The 19803-nt window shown below is 42.3% G+C and overlaps 1 pseudogene; it reads right to left on the bottom strand.

Annotated features, from left to right (window-relative positions):
* Nucleotides 1-16077: 16077 nt before the first annotated feature.
* LOC135680316 (prohibitin-4, mitochondrial-like) lies at nucleotides 16078-16742 on the bottom strand (annotated as a pseudogene).
* Nucleotides 16743-19803: the final 3061 nt, after the last annotated feature.

Raw genomic sequence — 19803 nt, 5'->3', positions numbered from 1 at the left:
AAGGCCAACCACCCTTTTACAGTTTCACTCCTTTTGAAGGGCTTAGGAGACAACCCTTACAGAATTTTCTCTCCTCTATTTAAAGCTCAGAACTTGGAAGAAAAGAGGGAGAAGAACTTTTGGCCTTTACAACAATTTTGAGCTCTAAAAATCACAGAACAAGATCAGGATTTCGGTGTTTGTTAAGTGCCCTTTCAGTACTAAATGGGTGGGGTATTTATAGGCCCCAACCCAGTTTGAATTTGGAGCTCAAAACTGTCAATTCCCGGAATTCTGGGATCTAGCGGTTGCACCTCCTGATTAAGGCGGTTGCACTGCCTAGTAGAGCTCGAAGACTGAGCCTCTAGGCGGTGCCACCTCCTGTCAGGGGTGGTTGCACCTCCTGCCAGAGCTCGAAGACCGAGCTCAGGCGGTGCCACCGCCTGACTAAGGCGGTTGCACCTCCTGCCAGAGCTCGAAGACCGCGCTCAGGCGGTGCCACCTCCTGTCGGAGAGGTTGCACCGCCCAGTCTCACTCGGAGACTGAGCCCAGGCGGTGCCACCTCCTAGCTAGGGTGGTTGCACTGCCCAGTCTCGCTCGGAGACTTAGCCCAGGCGCTGCCACCTCTTGTCTTGGGCGGTTCAACCGCCTGACAGAAATCAGGGTCCGAATGGGTTGATCCATTCGGCCCAATTTGGGTTTTTCAGGGGCCCAATTGCCCGAAGATTAAGTTAATGGGATCACCTCCCATTTCTAACTTAATCATTGTGCTAACTACGATATTTCCTAAGACATTTACTGTAACTTGCTCCGGTGCGTCAATCACTTCTTCCGGCGAGCTTCCAGCGAACTTCCGTCGATCATCCGATGAACCCTCGGTGATGCTCCTACGGACTTCCGGCAAACTCCTGGACTTGCGACGATCCACTTGGCGAGTTCCGACAAGCTTCTTTGGCAAGCTCATAGACTTCTCGGATTTGTTCCTACAGAACCTCCGACGATTGTCCGAACTTCCGTCGAACTCTCGAACTCCCAACATGATCATTGTCTTGACTCCGGCGCAACTCCTGCTGCATGTCTTTCTTCCATCGTAGTTAATCCTGCACACTTAAAACAAAACTTCGATCGAGACAATTAATCCTAAGTAATTAACCAAGTTGTCTGGCATGTCATTGGTCCCTCGACGCTTCATCCGATTCTTCGGCGTATCGTCCTCTCCTGTAGCCTATTTCCCAATCGGCTAGTTGACTCCGCAACTCCGATATCCTTGGCACAATACCCGCTCTTCTTGGCCCGATGCCCGAGTCCACGGCCCGAAGCCTTCTGTCGATACATCGACCGATCCACCGGCCCGTCGTCCAATCTTCTGACATGTTCCTCCGGCACAACATGATTTTCCTGCTTTAATTGTCTCTTCCTGATCGAAGCATCCTGCGTCACTCAAAACGCAGATTAAATCATAAACATATATCAAGTAGTTTCATCATCAAAATACGAGATTTAACATTTCCAATCTGGTTCTCCACCTCATTCTTATACTCTCTGAATTTCTCAAAGGCCTCGGACTTGTACTTCATTAAGTACACATATCCATACCTTGAGAAATTATCAATAAAGATAATGAAGTAGGATTATCCACCAATGACCTGAGTTGACATGGGTCCACATACATCACTATATATGAGTTCCAACAGCTCAGTGGCTCTCTCTCCAATTCCACTAAATGGAGAGTTGGTCAGTTTTCCACGATGGCAAGGCTCGCAAGTTGCATATAACACATAGTCGAATGGATCTAGATATCCATTATTTAGCAACTTTTGAATCCTTCTTTCATGGATGTGACCTAGCCAACAATGCCACAGGTATGCACTGTTCATCTCATCTCGTTTCCTCTTGGACACATTTACATTCATGATATGTACCTAAAGCTTCATCAAGCTTTTGTTTTGCCCTTTCTGCAAGGTACTCTTTGCAGTTCCTCTTCCAGTGCCCATTTTTACCACAGTGGAAGCATTGGCCTTTGTCCTTTGCTGGGTCTTTCTTAGCAACCTTTGCTTTACCTGGCCTGCCCTTGCCCTTTCCCTTCTTAAGGGACCTTTCTGCTTTCCTTTTCTTCCTAGTCTCACTAGTGTAGAGAACTGGCTTCTATTTCTTAATAGTACTCTCTACCTCCCTCAATATATTGAGGAGCTCTGGGAGAGTCACCTCAAGCTTATTCATATTAAAATTCATTATGAACTGTGAAAAGGAATCTGGTAGGGACTGAAGCACAATGTCCACACACAAGTTATCCTTTAGGACCATTCCTAGACCTATGAGTTTTTCTATCCACTCAATCATCTTTAGGACATGGTTCTGAACCGGTATCCCCTCAGTCATCCTAGCGCGGAAGAGGCTCTTGGATATCTCATATCGCTGAGTCCTTCCCTGTTCCTCAAACAATTTACGGACATATAGGAGAATGGATCTGGCATCCATCTTTTCATGTTGTCTTTGTAACTCAGGAGTCATAGAGCCCAACATATAGCACTAAGCAAGAGTGGAGTCATCAATGTACTTCACGTCACGAGCGATCTCATCCTTGCTTGCCCCTTCTTCGGGCGTAGGCATCATTGTATCAAGGACGTACACAATTTTTTCCGCCATGAGAATAATTCTCAAGCTACGAAGCCAATCCGTATAATTTGGACCAGTGAGGCGGTTGACATCAAGTATGCTACGTAAGGGATTTGAAAGTGACATTTTCTGAAAATAAAGATGCAGCAGAAATGAATAACATGTAGATTTTGTAAGAAATAAACTATCAAGATATGGACTTCTATCTTAATATGCTCCCACTATTTTACTAATGAGTCATGCGACACCCTCAGCATGTGAAATAGAAGTCTCCGGCAGACTTCTAGTGGGGATCAGGATCCAATCAGCGTCTTAGTGTAACCTCGAGGGACTCAATCATACTAAACCTAAAAAGTAGGCAACTCTTGCCGATCACAACTCCTTGTGATTTCCATCCTGTTCGGCCTCCGAATCACCATGGTCTCGAGGGACTCGACCAACCATGATGCTCGGTTAAGTCAACACCTTCGTTACAAGATGAGTATGATTTGATGATATACCCTCGAGGGACTCGACCAAGCAAACCATGTCCTTGGGTCACCGGTGACATCTCTATGTCGTAAGCAAGATAGCGAATCGCGATATAGGTGAGTCTCGAGGGACTCGACTAACTCAACCTACACCGGGAATTGGTTCCTACTTATAACGATGGAAGGCCACGTGGGTCAATCTAATTGCCTCACGTTTACCGACTTAATATTATCGAGAGAGATGTTTCTATGATTTGGTCTCCTAATATGATATGTCACACATATACATATTTAATATATATCTACATTGCATGCAAATATATATACATATCTAGTATGTGTATAAGCAATCACACCAGATGATCATGGACCACAACCTAATGTGATTAGGCCCGAGCCAGTAGGCCTAATCACTCACATCAAGATCTATGTGTGCAACGGTGCATCTCCATGCCCTGTGATCGTCCATCTCATCCTCGTCGGTTCCGTCGACATCTCGATGCATCTTCATGCATCACGATCATCCGTCTCGTGGGTCCCGCTATCGCATCCACGCTCCCACTGCGCCTCCTCATGTGATTACAACTTAATCATAGGCACGCAGGCCCGACAATAAACGAGAAATATAATGGAGGCTCGCAGACCCCAATAATAATAATCACAAGTACACACATCATACGGTCCATGATCATCCGTCCACATATCATACATTACATGTATAAATAATTATCATCATGTAGGACTACTAAATAATGATAAAAATAATAATCAACTAAACCTTTTAATTAATTAGTATTTTATGAAATCAGGAACATGTAGGTAATTTCTGAATTCATAGGGGTATTTTCATAATTTGGACAAAAGACATAAATTGAAATTTCATAAATTCACAAGGGCAAAACTATCTTTTTTGCCTAAAAACCCTAAGGCCCTCATCCTCCCCTACTGCTGTCACTGCCGCCACCACCGCCATCCTGCCAGGGGCATGCTATGTGGCGGAGGGCAGGGTCGCTGCCCTCGCCTGCAAGCGGCACGCCCGCTGGTGGCACTGCCCCTGCAATTGGGCGCCCTCACGGGCGGGCGCCCCTGTGGGCGCCGCCCCCTCCACGGGCAGTTTTGCCCGCGAGGCAGCGCCTGCAGGCGGTGCTGCCTCGCCGGGTGGCCACCCCTGCAGGGTTTTTGCCCACGGGAGCAGCGGCCACAAGCGCCGCTACCCTGCGGCGCGTCACCACGCGAGAGCAGCGGCCGCAGTCACCGCTGCCCTTGCGCGTGGGCGCAGTGCTCGCGCAGGTGGCCACCGTGCCTCCGGCCCTACTTGCGGGCGCCGTCGTAGGGGGCTGACTGCATGCGCGCGGCCTTACGACTGCTGTTGTAGGCTGCCTGCCTGCACGCAGATGGCAGTGCTGCCATCTGTGACGGCAGCGAGGGCAGCAACAGTTGCTGCCCATTTTCACTTTTGCGTCAACGATTTTGACGTCAAAAGCTTCTCCAAAACACAACACACATAGTTCAAAACTAATCTATCGCATGAACAACCTAGCTCTGATACCACTATTGGGAAAATCTTTGTGGCGACATCACATGCGTAGTGGAAGAACAAGAAAATAAAATCCATGATTCCCAAAGGGATATTCATCATCGTGTGAAGATTGGTGCGCAAAATTCGTAAAACTGAAAAAATTGCGTATAGAATAAATTGTGTTACCTAGGGAGATCGTATTTCCCTGTTTCTTTACAAATCCTTAGGAGAGGGTGAAGGAATTCAAGCATCCTCCTCTCTAGCGGTGATCCACACAGTAGGGTTGCGACAACGCTCCTCAAATCTCCAAGCCTGCTCTGAGGTAGAGAGGGGAAGGAGAATAGGAGAGGCAAGCAAAGGCTCTAGCCTATGAGGCTCTGAATCCCTCCTATTTATAGAGGTCCCCTATCAAACCCTAATGGATCCTCGCCTAGTGGGTATTGGATCTGCATCCAATAACCCAAGCCTTTTAGATTAGTGGATCTCTATCCAATAATCTCTCATGGGCTTTTATTGGATCTCGTCCATGGGATCCAATAATTCATGGGCTTATTGGATATCCAATAAGACAAGGGCTCCGTCGGATATCTCATATCCGAACTTCTACTCATCGCAATGCATATCATATGTGTGTGACCCTCTAGGCTTAATATCGAGCTGGCCATGAGTTATACCTCTCAAAACTCCTTCTAACTCAGTAAATTATTATCTTTGTAATAATTCACTTGACTTATCGACTACGGACGTACTAGGCCACTACGCCGTAGTCCCCAAACGATACAGGGGAATCCAATCCATTGGACCTGTCTGTCCTCAGTTACCGTGTACCTATAGTCCCTCATCCATCTAATATCCCAGAGACCGTATATCGAGCATGGTGCTGTCAGACCCATACGGTTTTTACTCGAGTCTCGCTCTAATAGGATTCTCCCGAAGAACTCTTTCTCTCTCAACCCGAATGACCCTGGCCAGGGATTTGTCTGAGTAAGAACACATGGGATATTCCTCTTATAACACCGAGAGTGGATGATCCTCTATCGACACTCAATAGCCCTCGTAAGGTCGACTACCACTCCCAATGACCAGCTATACTAGATCTGAGACAGCCAAACCTATAAGTCTGGTATCAAAGAGTGGAGTACTCATATAGGACATCCTTGGTATCTCAAGTCTAAGGACCAGATATACCATTAGGACTACGGAATCGCTGTCTGACAATAAGGCATTATCAACCATCCAACATTCCGTAAGCGGATCAATCAGTGAACTCATTCTCCAATGAGCACCTGTACTGTATCCCTAGTGTCCCTACACGAGCAACTATGAGACTCGCTGCATCCATCATATGGACGGGTATATAGCACACTAGTCTGTCCGGTTATCACAATGTCCCTCTCGAGTAACCTATGACCGGGATTATTTAGGATATGTGTTTAAAGGTGAATCGATCTCATTTTCATGATCTCATCACGATTTGATTCCCATTGCACAAATCCAAGGACATCACAATATATATATGCATATATGCAATAGTTATAAAGTGATATATGCCAAAATATAATAAGTAAAAATATTCTGTATCAAGTCACACGTGCCATCACTCACATGATTGGCTTGCTGGGCACCTATGACTAGTAGTCTTCACTTCGTCGCCTTCAGCAATGCGCACTTGCTAGTATCCCGATCGGAGGTTGAGTTTGGAGAAATACTTGGCCTTGCCCAATTGGTCGAATAAGTCCGCAATGAGTGAGATTGGATACTTGTTTTTCACCGTCACTTTATTGAGGGCTCAATAATCAATGCATAGTCGGAGGCTCCCATCTTATTTCTTTTAGGAGAGAACTGGAGCTCCGAATGGTGCTTTAGAACTGCGGATAAGACCACCGCTTAGCAGTTCATCTAACTGCTTTCTGAGTTCTGCCAACTCAAGAGGGGGCATACGATATGGTGTTCTCACTAGAGGCTTCACTCCTGGTTCCAACTCGATATGATAATCCATGCCTTTGCATGGCGGTAGAGTCTTCGGCAACTTAGGTGGCATAACATCTGTGAACTTATTCAACACGTTAGCTACCATAGCAGGTTCATGAATGACCTTCTCATCGAGTGGCTCTAGCTTCATAGCAACCACGAATGTTAATTCTCCTTTTCGTACCCCTTTCTTTAGTTGTAATGTCGATATCTGTTAGGGTTCCCTAGTTCCCCTCCGAGAGACAGGAACCACATAAGGATTGTCACCTCCCATCATACATAAGGAGTTTAGGAATGACATTGGCACCGACTTTGCTACCTGCATGAATTCCATTACAAGAATCACTTGGAAGTCGTCTAGTGGCACCGCTATCATGTTAGTACTCCCGCTCCACGTTTTGATCTTGATGGGAACTCCCTTTACCAACTCGGAGATTCGCTTGGTCTCCGAGTTCATCGCCTTTATTCGACTTGGGTTCTTCTCCAAGAGCAGCCTAAGTCGCTTTGCTTCTCGATCGGCAATAAAGTTATGGGTAGCGCCCGTATCCACCATTGCACAAGTTGTTTGGCCATTAAGCTTAATGTCCACATACATCAGCTTGCTACTTCCTGCTTTCAATGGCCTTGCCTTTATGTTCTCCCCCACTTGACCCCGTAATGCATTTAACAAACGCATTGCTCCTATTCGGGGACCCTAAACTCCTCATCGTCATTGCTAGATTATGAACTACTTGAACTAAGGGTGATGGCTTTGCCCTTGTCTAATTTGGGGGGATGGATGGAAGTTGTTAAAGCATTGAGTGTCTGTTTATATGGGCACTCCCTCACCATGTGCGGCCCTCCGCACAAGAAGCATCTGCCAGTCTTCGAGGCCTTTCCTTTTGAGCTTGGCCCTTTATGGGAACTCTTCTTCCTTTGTTCGCCCCCGGGCTCCTTCCCTCGAGAATATTTTAGAGGGTGATTTCCTGAAGATTGTTTCCTTTTTCCTGGGTTCTTAGAGATAACAAAGTCGATGAGCCTTTATATGACAGCAATAGCCCCGATCACATCAGTGACATTCTTTCGATGCAGTTCTTGTTGAGCCCAAGGCTTCAAACCATCGAGGAAGCTGAACAACTTATCCTTTTTGGGCATGTCCTATATGTCCAACATTAGTGCAGAAAATTGCATCACGTAGTCTCTAATGGAAGTACTTTGGCGGAGTTGTCTTAGTTTCCTCCTTGCGACGAACTCTATGTTCTTAGGTAGAAACTGAGTTCTCAATTCCCGCTTTAAGCCCTCCCATGTGTCCACTCGACACCGACCTTGTTGGATCTCCTCCCAATGGGTTTGCTACCTAAGTTTTGCATCCCCGATCAGATACATAGTTGCTATTGAAACTTTGGTATCTTCAGAATCAAGCTTTGTAGCTCAAAAGTATTGTTCCATGTTAAACAAGAAATTCTCAAGCTCTTTTGCATCTCTGGCACCTCCATAGTAATGAGGCTCAGGTGCCCTCAAATTTTATGGTGGTGTAACGAGAGTGTTGCTCTCTCTCGCATTTAGTGCCCTTGTGAGTGCTGTCACTTTAGAAGTGAGTTCTGCCACGGCTTCGTGCAAATGTTGCACAGAGTCTTTAGTATCATATGTCAATCGATCGACTAAGGTCTCAACCTTGTCAATTTAGGATTTAGCTTCTTCTTGTGAGCTCTCTACCCCACGAAGCCGCAGAGTTCCTCCAAGCTCACTTCAAGAACATCCAAGCGGATTTCTACCGTTGTGAGTCTCTCCTTATGGCTCTTCTCCCCGGTTGGCGCTCCAGATTGCGCCTCCTCTGCTCGCGGAGAGTAGCCAATTTCTCGCTCATCATGTTCACTGCCATGATCCTCCAAAGTGACTCCAATGACATGAGAGCGAATTTGCACTTGCAGCCCACCTACGACTAACTACTTGGGGCAAAGGTCCGGCTTGTCCCGCCTTGCTTGATTCGCTATGATATTTTGCCATGGCAAAATTGTGAAGTTCCTTCACTGCTTGCTCGAATTGCTTACCCGCTCTGATACCACAATGTCACGGACTTAGCTGGAATTATCTAAGTCGTGAGGCACCCTTATGGACAAGACGCAAACTTAGCTTAAGTTGCCTAAGTCACGATGCACCCTTGCGCCAACTTCTTAGATTTAGTTGGGATTGCCTAAGTCTTTGGCATCCTTAGGACATGTGCATCCACAAAGGTTCGGCCTATTATAACCTCGTACAAGTCTCGAAGGACCTGTAAAACAGAAAATTGATTAGATTGAAAATGAGCGATAGACAAGTCCTGACATCTCGTAAAGAGGGAAGCTTTACAAGTAATTCAGCAAACACCTTGTGTGCACAGGAGAAAAGAGAGAAAGAGGAGGAAAACAAGGACTTTAGAAGGTAGAATGAACAGTTGTAAGTCCACAAACAATTCCTCATCGGGTGCCGGGCACGAAGGTAAGTTCCCATCAAGTCAACATGCGAACTTGTGAAGATTTTTCAACACCCGATAATATACTGAAGCCCCATCCAGCCCTATGCCACCCGGGGGATTCCAGGGTGCTGAGATGGCTGACATTTCGCGCGCTACAGCGAGCTGTAGAAAATAGCAGGTGGCACGCGAAAACGAAGTCATTTTGGGGCTTTTTGGCCTAATACGATGAGCAGTCGTACTATACACTGCAACCTGTTTGAACATGTATTTTTGTGAGCAAAAATACACAAAATTAAGGCAAAACAGGCTATCATGTCTCTGTTCAAGCACGCAAAAGCGATGAACGATTCGTTGAACAAAGTTCTTACGAGTGCGCGACGACCGTTCGTGACAGTAAGTCAGGAAGATTGAATCACTATAAAATAGTTTACCTTTCTTTAATTTCTCTTTACTTATGACTTAGTTTTATTTTCTTTACTAAAAACTTTAACTTGATCGATTGAGTTTTCAAAACGTATTGATTTATCAGTTAAGTTTTAAAATTGATTTAAAATATTATTATACTAATTAGTGTCACTAAAATTATAACATATAGTGGTTACTAACACAATATATCAAACAATTTGGGTTGAAATAATTAGTCTACTATTATAATAACAAAAAATTCTGTCTTGTATGGGTGCAACAAACATATGGAAGTTCGACGTTGTGTATTAGTGGATAAAGGAGAAATTCAAATAGACTATTGCAATATCAAATATCATCTTATCAACCTCTTTACTAAATTTTATTAAAAAAAAATATTTTTTTCAAAGATAACTTAAAGTTAGAACCTTTTGAAATTAAGGAGGTACTAAATAGGTACTAATAGATGAGTCCATTGACCAGAGATTTCTCCTCAAAGAAATTCTATCTATTATTTACTACTCTTTCTTCCCTGAAGTTGTGCAGAAAGTCAACATCCACCACTACTCAGCTTCTTCCTCCTCCTCAACCTCTCCCTCTTCTCCTTCCTCTCACTCTGCCTTCTCCTTCATCTCCCCTATCCCTCTTTTTGTATCTTTGCCTCCTTCTCATTTATCTTTTTCTACTGTCTCCCTCTCCCTTCCCTTCTCCTCCTCCACCTCCTTCTCACAATTTACCTCGAAAAACTTCTGTTAGACTAAAAAATATACTCCATAGAATCTATTAATATATACTAGCTTTTATATAAAATAATTTTAAATTCATCATAAAATAGACTAACTATTGCAATCTTTGTTAGAATCATATTCTAAAAGAATTTTAAAATCCTCTCACCCTCGGCGCGGGCGACTATAGGAACTTGGAGCGCTCGGCTTCCTGCTGCGCGACCTGCTTCTTCTCGATGGCGCTGGAGAACTCGAAGCCGTAGGAGAGGTTGGTGATGGCGACATTGTTGACGACAATGTGGAAGTCGCGGGCGTGACGAATGAGGGCGTCGCGGACGAGGGCGGAGACCTAGGGCTGTTTGGTGAGCAGTTGATCGGCATTGAACTGGGCGACGACGGACTTGAGGACCTAGTACCTCATTGCCGATGGAAGGAAGGACCTTGTCATCGTACTTGGTGCCGATGGAGGTAAAGTTGGTGGGGAGGTGGGCGACGTCGGGGCGGGAGAGGAGGTGGAGGGTGAGGTTGACGATAAGTGGGCTTGGACAAATTGGACTGTTTGAGTCTAACTCAAAGAAATTAAAGAGAGAGAGAGATAGGATTGCCAGCGGTGCAGTGAACGTGTGCAGCTCTATGCATAGAAAAGATGAGAGAGAAAGTAAGATTTTTGATATTTCTGCTTTACGATAAGTGGTCAAACGTTATCCGTTTTGATCCAAATTTTATGTGGAGAATTCTTGTAGTAAGCTCTACAATTCTAATGGTGTTGATCTATATTTTATTCTCTCTGAGGTACTTTCCTGTTATATCCACTTTGTGAGACCTAGAATTCTCTTATGAGGAGATCTATCGTATGTGATGAAGATATGATATTCTTGAGCCAAGATATATTATCTTGATGTTATTGTGATCCTCTAGTTATTCTAGAGAAGATCTATTGTAAACATGTTATCATTACAATTGATAGTAGAAGTTTGAGGTGGACTACGGTCCCGTGGCTTTTCCCATATTGGGTTTTCCACGTTAAAAGATTTGATCTCACTATGTGATTGATTTTTTGCTCTATTGATTATGCTATGCTGGTTGATATTTTCATTTGGATATCAAGTTGGTATTTTGATGAGGAACCCATATTGATACATAAAGAGGGAAAAGAATATTCCGCTTTAACAGGTTTTTTCCCAACAAGTGGTATCAGAGCAACAGGTTGTTTGGTGCTAGTTTTTCTTGTGTGATTGAAATGGAGTAGTCAAATTGTATGATTAAATTGAACTCATCAAATTATTCCACTTGGAGGCGTCTAATGGAAGATTTGCTCTATTGCAAAGATTTGTATAAGCCCATCAAGGTTAAAGATAAACCTTCTATTATGGACGATGAAGAATGGAAAGTTCAACATAGAAAAGTTATTGCCTATATTAGAAGATGGATGGATATAAACTTGCATGAGCATATTTCTGATAAAACCAGAGCTGATGTTGTTTGGCAAAGGTTAGAAAATCTCTTTGCGAAAAAGACAGTGGGAAATAGAATTTCTCTACTCTTAAGACCTGTAGATTTGAAGTATAAAGATGGTGATAATATTGTTGAGCACATAAGCCTATTTTAGAGTCTTGCAAACAAGTTGGTTGCTATGAAAATGAATATAGATGATGAGATGCAAGGATTATTACTTCTCAGCTCTTTACCAGAAAGTTGGGAAACGTATGTGGTAACTATTTACAACTCCACGTCAGAGGGAACTCTAACTATAGATATGGTTAAAGATAGTTTGCTAAATGAAGATGCTAGAAGAAAAGAACATGGTGAATCTTCTTTTGGGGCATTTGTTATTGAAAAACAAGAAAGATGTGGAAGAAGTCATAGCAGAAATCCACATGGATATAGAGGAAGATCCAAGTCTAGAAGAGATATTAAATATTTTCACTATAACAAGCTAGGTCACATGAAGAAAGAGTGTAGGTTTTGGAAGCGAGAACAGAATGAAATGAAGAAAAATGAGAAAGAGACCAATATAGTTGCTGCTAAAGGTAATATCACTATTGTCTGTGATGAAGGTTGTGTTAGTCTTGTAGCTCAGGACAGTAATTGGGTAATTGACTCTGGTGCTTCATTTCGTGTTACTTCTCATGGTGATTTCTTTAGATCTTACACTGCTGGTGATTTTGGTAATGTTAGAATGGGAAATAGTGGTATATCTAAGATTGTGGGTATTGGAGATATTTGCTTGGAGACCAGTATTGGGAGCAAATTGATACTCAAAGATGTAAGGCATGTTCCAAATATTCTTCTTAATTTGATATCTACAAGTAGACTTGATGACGAGGGCTTTGCACAACTATTTTGGTGAAAGCAAATGGAAACTCACTAAAGGTTCTCTGATTGTGGCAAGAGGAAAGAAACTTAACTCTTTTTATGTCATGGAAGCTAAGCTACACAAAGGAGAGATTAATGCAATTCAAAAAGGTGAAAGTATAGATCTTTGGCATAAGAGGCTTAGACATATCAACGAGAAGGGACTACAAACTCTTGCTAGAAAGCAGTTCTTACCAGAGTTACAAGGTACATCTCTTAAATCTTATGATTATTGCTTAGTTGGAAAAACACATAGAGTTGCATTTCATACATATCCATCATCTAGAAGATCAGATGTTATTGATTTAGTTCATATTGATGTTTGTACTATGCAAACTAGAAATCTAAAGACCAGGTACTCGATGTTTTCAAAGAGTTTCATGTTAGTGTTGAAAGAGAAACTGGCAGAAAACTAAAGTGTATTCGATCAGATAATAGTGGCGAGTACAGGGGTCCTTTTGAGAATTATTGCAGGTTCTATGGTATCAGGCTTAAGAAAATAATTTCTAAAACTCCTCAACAGAACGGTGTGGCAGAAAGGATGAACAGAATCATTGAAGAAAGGATTAGGTGTATGCTTTCCCATGCCAAGTTACCAAAGTCATTTTGGGGGAGGCTATGAGAACTACAGTTGATCTGATAAATCTTTCTCCATCAGTTCCTCTGAAAGGTGATATTCCAGAGAGAGTATGGAGAGGAAATGATATATATTATAATCACTTAAGAGTCTTTGGGTGTAAAGCATTTGTTCATATTCCCAAAGATGAGAGGTCCAAGCTTGATAGTAAAGCAAAAGCATGTATCTTCTTGGGATATGGTCATGAAGAGTTTGAGTACAGATTATGGGATCCAATGAACAAGAAGATTATTAGAAGCAGAGATGTTGTGTTTCTTGAAGACCAATTGTTTAATGATGGTGATAATATTGAGAAGCCAGAAACCTCTGTTTATATTCCTTGGAGTTTGGGTCAAGTTCCTTCACTTGTAGTTCATGATGATCATGGGGGAGATGAACAAGAAGATTGTGGTGAGAATACCAATGATGGTACACCTACAGTTGATGATGCTGAACCAATTGAACAAGCACCTCCACCACCAATTGAGATTCCATTAAGAAGATCTACTAGAGAGCGACAACCCTCTACCAGATATCCTCCACATGAGTATGTTATGCTTATTGATGGGGGAGAGCCAGAAACTTGCCAAGAAGCTATTCTACATGAGAATAAGAGTGAGTGGGCTAAAGCCATGCAAGAAGAAATGAGATCCTTGCTTGAGAACCACACCTATGACTTGGTAAAATTGCCTAAAGAGAAGAAAGCTCTCAAGAATAAGTGGGTTTACAAATTAAAGATTGAAAACAATAGCTCACAACAAAAATACAAGGCACGACTAGTTGTGAAAGGATTCAGTCAAAAGAAAGGTATTGACTTTGAAGAAATATTTTCTCCAGTTGTGAAAATGTCCTCTATCCGAGTTGTTCTTGGTTTGGCTGCCCGCTTGAATTTAGAAGTTGAGCAACTTGATGTAAAAACAGCATTACTTCATGGTGGCTTAGAAGAAGAAATTTACATAGAGCAACCAGAAAGTTTTAAAGTCAAGGGAAAAGAAAATATGGTGTGTAAGCTTAGGAAAAGCTTATATAGACTTAAACAGGCACCTAGACAGTGGTATAAGAAGTTTGATTCCTTTATAATGAGCCAAGGGTATGATAGAACCACATCTGATCATTGTGTGTTTATGAAGAAATTTTCAGATGATGATTTTATTATTTTACTACTATATGTTGATGATATGTTGATTGTTGGCCATGATGTTGGAAAAATTAGAAAGCTTAAAAGAGAGCTAAGTAAGTTTTTTGCCATGAAAGACTTGGGATCGGTGAAACAAATACTTGGCATGAAGATTCTTCGTGATATAAAGAAAAGGAAGATTTGGCTATATTAGGAGACTTACATTGAAAAGGTTCTTAAAATATTCGATATGAGTAAAGCCAAAGCAGTTTGTTCTCCACTCGTAGGTCATTTCAAGCTTAGTTCGAAATAATGTCCTACAAGCGAGAAAGAAAAAAAAAAGATGTCCAGAGTGCCTTACTCATCTGCAGTAGGCAGTTTGATGTATCCTATGGTTTGTACTAGGCCAGATATAGCTCATGCAGTTGGAGTTATCAGCCAATTTCTCTCTAATCCTGGAAAGGAACATTGGGCAGTAGTGAAATGGATATTAAGATATCTAAGAGGTACTTTTAGGTTATGTTTATGTTTTGGTAATAATGAACCTGTGTTAGAAGGGTACACAGATATAGACATGACATGTGATACTGATTCCAAGAAGTCCACTTCAGGATTCTTGATGACATTTGTAGGAGAAGCAGTCTCTTGGCAGTCTAAGTTACAGAAGTGTGTTGCTCTATCAACCACAGAAGCAAAATACATAGCAATTACTGAAGCCTGCAAAGAAGCTTTATGGATGAAAAGGTTTTTACAGGAATTGGGCTTGAAACAGGAAGGATATACTGTTTACTATGACAGTCAGAGTGTCATTCACCTCTCCAAGAATTTAATATACCATTCTAGATCTAAGCATATTGATGTGAGATATCATTGGATTCGTGATGTGCTTGAGATGAAAGAATTACAATTGGAAAAAGTACATACCAATGACAATGATTCAGATATGTTGACAAAGTCTTTGCCTAAGGAGAAGCTTGAAGCATGAAGGCAAAGAACGGGCTTGGTATAGCCCACCATATGAGCTGGAGGGAGAGAATTGTTGGGTCCAGCCCATATGTGGGCTTTGACAAATTGGGCCGTTTGAGCCCAAATCAAAGAAATTAAAAAGAGAGAGAGATAGGGTTGTGATGGTGTGCAGCGTGAGAACACCGCAAGCGTGCAGCGTGCAGCGGCACAGTGAACGTGTGTGGTGGCGTGCAGAGAAAAGAAGAGAGAGAAAGTAAGGTTTTTGAGATTTCTGCTTGATAATCGGTTGTCAAACGTTATCAGTTTTAGTCCAAATTTTATGTGGAGAATTCTTGCAGTAAGCTCTACAATCCTACTAGAATTGATCTACATTTTACCCTCTCTAAGGTACTTTCCTGCTATATTCACTTTGTGAGACCTAGAATTCTCTTATGAGGAGATCTATCTAATGTGATGAAGATATGCTATTCTTGAGCCAAGATCTATGATATTGATGTTATTGTGATTCTCTAGTTATTCTAGAGAAGATCTATTGTAAATCTGTTATCATTACAATTGATAATGAAGTTTGAGGTGGACTACGGTCCCGTGGTTTTTCCCACATTGCGTTTTCCACGTTAAAAGATTTGGTCTCACTGTGTGATTGATTTTTTGCTCTATTGATTATACTATGCTGGTTGATATTTTCATTTGGATATCAAATTGGTATTTTGATGAGGAACCCATTTTGATACACAAAGAGGGAAAAGAATATTCCGCTTTAACAGGTTTTTTCCCAATATTTTGATGAGGAACCCATTTTGATATAATTTTTCCCTTTTCAGTATGTTGCTAGGCATTGAAACTTTCTCTTCGACATGTGTCCATAGGAGGCTGAAGTGTACAACGAGTTAGAATCATATTCTAAAAGAATTTTAAAATCCTCTCACCCTCGGCACGGGCGACTATAGGAACTTGGAGCGCTCGGCTTCTTGCTGCGCGACCTGCTTCTTCTCGATGGCGTTGGCGAACTCGAAGTTGTAGGAGAGGTTGGTGATGGCGACGTTGTCGACGACGATGTGGAAGTCGCGGGCGCGGCGGATGAGGGCATCGTGGACGAGGGCGGAGACCTGGGGCCGTTTGGTGAGCAGTTGATGGGCATTGAACTGGGCGACGACGGACTTGAGGACCTAGGACCTCGTTGCCGATGGAAGGAAGGACCTTGTCGTCGTACTTGGTGCCGATGGAGGTGAAGTTGGTGGGGAGGTGGGCGACGTCGGGGCGGGAGAGGAGGTGGAGGGTGAGGTTGACGATATGCAGGTCTTTGGTGCCGGAGTTGGAAGCGAAGGTGTAGGGACGGGTGCGGATGTCGAAGATGAAGGGCTTCTACAGCCAGGGGACGAGGAAGTGGGTGCCCTTTCCCACTGTCTCCGGGAGCACGCCCCGGAACCGGTTGAAGAGCACCGCCGGCTGCCCACCGTCCATCGTGTACAGGAACGAGAGTTCAGCAGCGTGGTGCCGGCTCCCAGCCAGGTCGTCGCCCGCGCCATGATCATCAGGAACGACATAAGCCCGCCGCCAGCCGCCATCTTCTTCTTCGATTACTTCGTTCTGAGAGAGGAGGAGGAGGGGAGCAAAACTCTAACGGGCGCGATCGAAGGTTTTATAGCTGGTTGTGTCATGGTTGGGGGAGGAAGATACGTCCCCTCCGCACCGGTACAACCCAGAGGGGCATCCCACCGTCGAAAGCGCCCATCATTTCGTAGCACGAATCGCAAAGCATAATGGACGAACATCATTCACTGTCATGACCAACGGTTATATATATATAGAGGAAGTATATATTTATATATATACATTCTGTAAAAGTATATATATATATATATATATATATATATATATATATATATATATAGAGAGAGAGAGAGAGAGAGAGAGAGAGAGAGAGAAAGACACCTTACAATATATGCATATCGGACACTAGCGGCAATGAAAAGACGGTACCAAAGGTTAAAAATACAAATAGTTTAGAGGTTAATGCCACTAAAAGAGACAAAAAGCAAATTCAAAAATCTCACAAGTAGTTATCCGATGACAATATATATTGGCCTCACGATAACGCTATATTCTTGCTTTGGTCACTTTGGACATAATTGATAGTTATATCAACCTTCGCAGTTGAGGGAAAAAAGACATGCTTAGTTCCCGTAAAGACTACAAAAATGTGTGAAAGAAATTAATAGGCTTGTTAGCTTCACGAAAATAACTGCTGAGACTTATGATATTAGTTACTATGGCTCATCATTTCCATGCCACCTCTATTTATATTGATTATAACTTTAGAGTTAAATCAAACATGGATAAGCATAAACAATATAAGCTTAGCCTCCATAATACCATGATTGCGAAGGATGCATCGTAAACCTATAAAGTCATGACATAGTAATGCATCAACATTAATAGCAATCCAATTATGTTCAGAGGCACTAATGACACCAACTGCATATCGGTGAAAGAAAGATATACTTCTTATATATGATCCACAACACAGTTCTCAAGACTATTTTTATATTATTTTGACAGTGGATAATAACATGCAACGAATATCAATCAATATATAAGCAAAAATAGTATCAATTAGTTTATCGACGTTAACGTTACGGAAAGACTAATGATCCATCTCAATTGGTGATAAATAATGGTATTAAAAGCAAGCTTCATGGTCATACCCAATATGGAATCCTGCTGAAAACGAGAGACTTGACCATATACTTTTTCTTGATCCCAACCAAGACAAGTGTGAAATAGTTGATGCTCTCCAAGTCTCTAATGAGTAAGTACGTTCAAAGAACAAATGATGTATAGTTAGTTTCTCCGGTCCATGACATAAGAAGCACTTGATAGACATTAAACGAAGAATATAGAAAGATAGAAATTGTAGAAGAAACTATGAAATGTATAAGATGTAATTGTCTTGTTCATTAGCTCTTGATAGCTATTTATATACATTCAGGGAGGTTATACATATTCAGCATGAAGGATTTTTCTCAACTGCCTTGAGGAAATCTTATCTGCTTATCATGCCCTCGCAAGATTGAGCTTCCATCAAGGATGCCGATCTTGGACTGATGAGATAAAAAAATTTTACGGGTGAGAGACTTTGTGAGTGAGTATGCTAGTTGATCAGCTGTATATACGTGAGAAACATGGAGTTGATGTCTGACAACTTGATCTCGCACGAAGTGGAAGTCAATGGCTATGCGTTTCATGCGGAAATGGAACACTGGATTAGCACATAAGTAGGTAGCTCCAATATTATCACAATATATTGTAGGAATAATTGTGGAGTTGACGTTGAGTTCCTTGGGCAGATTTGTGACCCAACTGAGTTCAGCAGCGACGGTGGCGATGGCACGATATTCAGCTTCAGTTGTAGATCGTGCAACCGTCTTTTGTTTTTTAGAACTCCAATTGATTGGAGTAGCTCCAAGGAAGACAATGTATCCTGACGGATGTTCTATCATCAAAGTTCCCAAAGGCATGGAGATGGAGTAAAGTATTTTTGCGAAGAAAAATGCCATGATTAAGAGTCCCTTTAAGATACCGTAAAATTCGTTTGACCGCAGACCAATGTGTAGTAGATGGTCAATGCATGAATTGCGATAATTTATTGATGGCAAATGAAATATCTGGACGGGTGAGAGCCAAGTATTGTAAGGAGCTAAGGACTTGTCGATATTGAGTCGAATCTGTAGCCGAACTTCCATCACATAATTTAAATGATTCACTAGTAGAGAGAGGAGTTGTAATCTCTTTCGCATCCTGCATGTTTGTCTTTGATAATAAATCTTGAATATACTTTCTTTGTGATAGGAAGAGACCTGAAGGTGTAAATGTTGCTTCCACTCCCAAAAAGTAGCTTAAAGTTCCTAGATCTTTGAGGGAGAATCGATCGGCCAAGTGCTTTAGAAATGCCTGAGTCTTCAAAGGATCATTTCCTCTGACAATAATATTATCCACATATACTAAAAGATATATTATGTTTTCATTGTGCTAGTAAATGAATAACGAGGTATCGACTTGGAATTGATGAAGCCAATTGAGGTCAAAAACGAGCCAAGCTCGTTATACCAAGCCCTTGGAGCTTGACGAAGTCCATAAATAGCTTTTTGAAGTTTGCAGACATGCCTCGGATATTGAGGATGAACGAAACCAGGGGTTGCATAAAGACATCTTCAGTAAGTGTCCCCTGTAAAAAAGCATTGTTAACATCCAATTGTCGTATGTGCCAGCCCTTTGAGATGACCAAACTCAGGATAAGACGGATTGTTGTAGGTTTAACAACGGGACTAAATGTCTCTGTGAAGTCGACACCAGGTCGTTGATGAAACCCTTTGGCAACTAGACATGCTTTATATCTGGCAATGGATCCGTTTGGGTTCCGCTTAATTCGAAAGACCCATTTACACCCGATGATATTTTGTGTTTGATGAAAGGGTACTAAGGTCCATGTAGAGTAATGGAGGAGAGCATTATATTCATCACACATAACTTTACGCTAGTGAGAAGATTTTTGAGCTTGAGTGATTGTAGTGGGTTCACTGGCCTCAGTGGAGGAACTTGTTGTAGCATGTAAGTCAAGGACTTGAC

The sequence above is a fragment of the Musa acuminata genome, chromosome BXJ1-8 (assembly GCF_036884655.1).
Source record: "Musa acuminata AAA Group cultivar baxijiao chromosome BXJ1-8, Cavendish_Baxijiao_AAA, whole genome shotgun sequence".
Taxonomy (NCBI): domain Eukaryota; kingdom Viridiplantae; phylum Streptophyta; class Magnoliopsida; order Zingiberales; family Musaceae; genus Musa; species Musa acuminata.
The sequence above is the reverse complement of the archived record's forward strand: the minus strand, read 5'-3'. Positions and strand labels throughout refer to the sequence as shown.